Below are 6,000 nucleotides of genomic sequence, written 5' to 3' on the forward strand. Positions count from 1 at the left end.
GAGGGCAGAGGAGTGTAGTCAATCCTGGAATCTACTGAAAAAGTTAACCACAAACGTTACCTCTAGAAAGCTACGGCAGATTTCGCAGGTGAAAGGTTTGTTTTTTGGGGGGGGAAAAGTTAAAAGTATAAAAATGGGAAAGAAAAATCGCAAAGAATCGTAGCACCGGAGTCATGGGCCGAGCGTACTTCCGCCGCTGAGAGACAAGAGACTGTGGTTGAAGTGCCAACTCGCCGGTAAACCTGAAGTGTTGATTATGTCGTGAGTTTTTCAGATTATTTTTGCTTCACATCATTCCAGGATACGGCACGCCGCTAGCAAGATAGCACACATTAAATTCAACAGAAATACTAAAAGCCACCAAAGTTACCGTTAGAAAAAATAGTGGAAATATTGCCAAAATATTTGTGACTATAGGAACGTAAGGGCACAACGCAGGGTGTCCATTTAAGCAGTTTTACACTGGTTTTCATCTGGTCGATCATCATCATCATCATCATCAATCGTATTTATTGAGCGCTTACTGTGTGCAGAGCACTGTACTAAGCGCTTGGGAAGAACAAGTTGGCAACATATAGAGACAGTCCCTACCCAACAGTGGGCTCACAGTCTAAAAGGGGGAGACAAAACCAAACATACTAACAAAATAGAATAGATATGTACAAGTAAAATAAATAAATAAATAGAGTAATAAATATGTACAAACATATATACATATATACAGATAATCTGTCCGGGCCAGGCATGGCACTGGATGAGTTGGGCATTTTTATTCCATTTTTATTTAGAGAAGCAGCATGACTCAGTGGAAAGAGTCCGGGCTTTGGAGTCAGAGGTCACGGGTTCAAATCCCAGCTCCGCCAATTGTCAGCTGTGTGACCTTGGGCAAGCCACTTAACTTCTCTGGGCCTCAGTTCCCTCATCTGTAAAATGGGGATGAAGACTGTGAGCCCCCCGTGGGACAACCTGATCACCTTGTAACCTCCCCAGCGCTTAGAACAGTGCTTTGCACATAGTAAGCGCTTAATAAACGCCATCATTATTATTATTATCATCATAGTCAGGGAAGCTTGCTGTCCTCTAGGTTGAGAAGCAGTGTGGCTCAGTGGAAAGAGCCCGGGCTTGGGAGTCAGAGGTCACGGGTTCAAATCCCAGCTCCGCCAATTGCCAGCTGTGTGACTTTGGGCAAGCCACTTAACTTCTCTGGGCCTCAGTTCCCTCATCTGTAAAATGGGGATGAAGACTGTGAGCCCCCCGTGGGACAACCTGATCACCTTGTAACCTCCCCAGCGCTTAGAAAAGTGCTTTGCACATAGTAAGCGCTTAATAAATGTCATTATTATTATTATTATAAATGTCATATTGTTATTAATAATTATTATTAGGTTAATAATTAATATAATTATTATAACATTATAATTAAAATATATAATTATATATTGTATATTATGATATATGATTATATATTATAATTAATAATTATAAGGTGGCCATTATTATTAATAAATGCCATTATTATTATTATTATTTCACACACCAAGTCTCCAGGCTCGGAAGCGGAACCCAAGTTCACAGAAACCTCGGCGGGTAACACAGCTCTGGACGGAGGGAGAGAGGGAATCACCAATCCCATCGACGACACACTTTAGGTTCTGAATGATGTTACTGTGCTACACAACCTGCATTGATGCATTGTACATCTCTTCCTCCTTAATAAAAGCGTGTATGATACCCTCAAGAGCCATCAGACACCTCACCACTCATTGACATAAATAGCCTTTTTCCTTCTTCTATGAAACTTATTTTAGTTTCTGTCTGGTCCACTAGATTCTAAGATCTTGGATCTAGAACAGTTGAACCAGATCTACGAATTCTACCGTTCTCTCCCAAAGGCTCAGTCAGTCCTTTATGCACAATCAACATTCAAATTTTTATGACTGATTGATTTGGTTGCAGGGGAGTAGGTTGGAATGAGCTTCCTTATTTCCCATTGAAATAATAGTTTGCAAACACTGATTTCCCCAATAATAAGTTCTCAAGAACTCATCTGTCGATGTTAAAAAAGGAACTTTAAATCGCATTTACTCGGTGCCCATGTAAGTTGACTGTTCTTTCTTTGGACGCTGAATGAAATAAATGAAAATGAGTCCTAACCTAAGGTGGATTTCTCATATATTTTATGTACATGATGCACATATTTGGCACTTGTAAAATAGCTTCTTCATAAAACAGCTTAAAGTTTTTAGACTGTGAGCCCACTGTTGGGTAGGGACTGTCTCTATGTGTTGCCAATTTGTACTTCCCAAGCGCTTAGTACAGTGCTCTGCACATAGTAAGCGCTCAATAAATACGATTGATGATGATGAAGTTTACCACTCAAGTAGCATCGCCATCTCAGAAAGATAGGTTTTGTTCCTTTTCCGTGTGTGTGAGCAAATGAGTGGAGAGAAGTGACATACTTCTTATTATTATTATAGATGTGAAAGGTATTTTACAGTTCTTAGGGAAAGTATTTTGTAAACTAATGACTGTACTGTTGGAGCTTTTTTATTTTTTGTGGTTGTTATAATTTTTAACTTTCAAATTAATGTGACCTTCAAAAACTCTGAATTCCCAAAATGAAAGATTCTATCTATTTATATTGAACACACTAGATTCAAGAGCTGAGTTAAGCTATGAACTATATAGTCAAATTGTCAGCTGTGTGACTTTGGGCAAGACATTTCACTTCTCTGTGCCTCAGTTACCTCATCTGTAAAATGGGGATTAAGACTGGGAGCCCCCTGAGGGACAACCTGATCACCTTGTAACCTCCCCAGCGCTCAGAACAGTGCTTTGCACATAGTAAGTGCTTAATAAATGTTATTATTATTATTATTATACTTATACGAAGTCAATGACAGAACCAAGAAATTAATCATGCCCTATCTTTTTAATCACGGCATTCCTTTTCCCTGCTCAACTATTAGGACTGATCCCAACATTATTGGGCTAGAAAGTACCTCCTCTAGTCTATTCCCCGAAATCCAGTGGGGCAACAAACTGCACCTCTCTCAACCCAGGCAGGCAGTCTACAGAATATTTTCACACTCCAACAGGGCAGTTATTTCTAGGTGGGAAAATGGCAGGTATTTGTTTGACGAGCGCAAAGAGACTAATCTATTCCATAGCTTAGAACAGGAAGAGCACAACTGTGCCTAATTAAAACCCCAAAGGGAATTTAATTCTAACCTGGAAGTTAGCCAAGCTCTCCGAGCTAACCTTCCTCCATTTTCCACTCCCATCCTCATTAGCCAAGCTATCTCAAATTCCTCGTCTTTTGGGAAAGTCTTTAATTTAGCACTGAACAAATGGGGGAGAGGGGGAGAGGAAGAACCTCTGACTCGACTGTCGGCCAAATTTCCTGCCGCATCTGAATGATTTTAGAGACCCCAACCAAATTACACTCCCAATAAAAGACTACTTTTCATGGAAGTTTCATAATCTGCTGTCTAAAGCCGAGGAGCGAGAGCAGCAAGAGTCAATCGGTGGAATTTACTGAGCGCTGAGTGCGGAGCAGTATACTCTGCACTTAGAAGAGTACAATCCGAGTTGGCAGAAATGTTCCCTGCCCACAAGGAGCTTACAGTCAAGAATGCCCGCATCTACAGATATAGGTACCAAAGGAAATTGTCAGTTTGGGGGTTACAGGAAGAGCTATGTAAATACCCATTCTGTGATGCTAACTCGATTTCTCTTAGCTACCACAATCCTGTCTCCTAGAATAGCAGATCTACGACCACAAACAAAAACCAACAGAATGGGCCTGATTGACAACTTCTGCCATTGCTACTGAGGATATATATAAAACCCCAAGGCCCCCCATTTTACACTCCCATCTTCCCCACACAGCTCCCCTCTTTTTGCAGGCCAAAGCCCCGTGACAGCCCGGAACATCTCAGCTTTCCCTCCCCGCCCGTTCCCAGCCCTCAACTCTCCCCCTTACCCGAGTTCTGGTCACAGGCCAAAGTCCTAAGAACGGGAGTGAATTCGGTGATTGCCTCCGAATATATCGGGGTTGGTGCGGCGGAGTGGCTGAGAGGGTATCTGTGAGGGTGTCAGACCCGCGCGCAGTGTTTTCTTTTGGGGGACGGGGAGATAAAATGTTCGCGTGGTCATCGTCTTCAAGAAAATATGACAGCTTTGAACAGAACAGATCCCAAAACCCTCAGTTTCCCTCAGCCCGAGACCTATTTAATGATTTGCGTAGGACTTGTTGGAAAAGGTTCGCGCTACGTTCATTCATTCAACCATATTTATTGAGCGCCTACTGTGTGCAGAGCACTGTACGAAGCGCTTGGGAACTACTTAAATGACCTACACGGCATGCCACCAAACACTGTTTTGGGGGGTTTCAAAATTTCCAAAAGTGCTCCTTGCCTTTTTTCTTTCTGTTCCTGATTTATTTTATTATTAAAAATGTCCATTGCAACGTAATAATAATAATAATAATAATGGCATTTGTTAAGCGCTTACTATGTGCAAAGCACTGTTCTAAGCGCTGGGGAGGATACAAGGTGATTAAGTTGTCCCACGTGGGGCTCACAGTCAAGCCCCATTTTACAGATGAGGTAACTGAGGCTCAGAGAAGTTACTACACGCCAAGCACTATAGTAGGTAAAAGCTAATCGCTTTGGACACAGCCTCTATCCCACACAGGGTTCACAGTCTAAGGGGGAGGAAGAATCTGTATTTTATCCCCATTTTACAGATAAGAAAACTGAGGGATAGGCCAGTAGTCAGGCCTAGAACCCAGGTTTCCTGACTCCCACTCCCATGTTCTTTCCCATAGGCCATACTACGGACTTCAGGGAGAGTCACCATAAAGGTGGTTTTCAACAAGTAGCTCACAAAGAAACTTTCCTATCAGATAGTGTCACAGCTTTAGAATTCACCTTTTATCTGTGTTGAATACAGGATCTGGAATCACTGATTGTGCCATAAAACAGTTAATACAGCCACCATAAAGGTGGTTTTCAACAAGTAGCTCACAAAGAAACTTTCCTATCAGATAGTGTCACAGCTTTAGAATTCACCTTTTATCTGTGTTGAATACAGGATCTGGAATCACTGATTGTGCCATAAAACAGTTAATACAGCCACCATAAAGGTGGTTTTCAACAAGTAGCTCACAAAGAAACTTTCCTATCAGATAGTGTCACAGCTTTAGAATTCACCTTTTATCTGTGTTGAATACAGGATCTGGAATCACTGATTGTGCCATAAAACAGTTAATACAGCCACCATAAAGGTGGTTTTCAACAAGTAGCTCACAAAGAAACTTTCCTATCAGATAGTGTCACAGCTTTAGAATTCACCTTTTATCTGTGTTGAATACAGGATCTGGAATCACTGATTGTGCCATAAAACAGTTAATACAGTGCCGCACAAGAGGAATAAGAATCGGAACAGCTACACAAATTTTTACCTTTAGGCCTCATTTTATTTAAGAGCTGAGTCCTCTTATCACATGAGCATAAAAACATAAATATCTTACGTCTTATGAAACAATGTCCACTATTTTATAATATATTACGGAATCGATTTGTACATATGTATACATCAGACGGAATAACTTTGCTTACAACATGTCGATCATTCAGTGCTGAATTACCTGCACTTGGGTCATATAATGAAGACAGCTTGTCTACATTATCTCCTTTGCTTAAGAACAGTTCTGTGTTTAAGGGAACCTCTACACAATTCTCAAAAAGGTACACTTGGTGTTTGGTTCTTTTATTATTTTGGTCATTTACGAAGGACAGCGGTAACTTTCATTTGTTCAACTCAGGCACCATTTTCAGCAAACGAAAAATTGCCCTTCTGGGTAATATAGTCCATTTTACCATGTACAGTACAAATAAGAAAAAAACTTTAGTATCCCTGCCTTTTACTGTAAGTCCAATTACAAGTCATAACCAGAGGGTTGTGCTGTCAAAGATATACACCAAATTTATTAGT

At 40.9% G+C, this 6,000-nt stretch overlaps 1 pseudogene; it reads left to right on the plus strand.

Moving 5' to 3' along the window:
* LOC119929547 overlaps nt 1-4,865 on the plus strand; it is a 49,848-nt pseudogene extending 44,983 nt beyond the window's left edge.
* Nucleotides 4,866-6,000: the final 1,135 nt, after the last annotated feature.

The sequence above is a fragment of the Tachyglossus aculeatus genome, chromosome 6, assembly GCF_015852505.1.
Source record: "Tachyglossus aculeatus isolate mTacAcu1 chromosome 6, mTacAcu1.pri, whole genome shotgun sequence".
Lineage (NCBI taxonomy): Eukaryota > Metazoa > Chordata > Mammalia > Monotremata > Tachyglossidae > Tachyglossus > Tachyglossus aculeatus.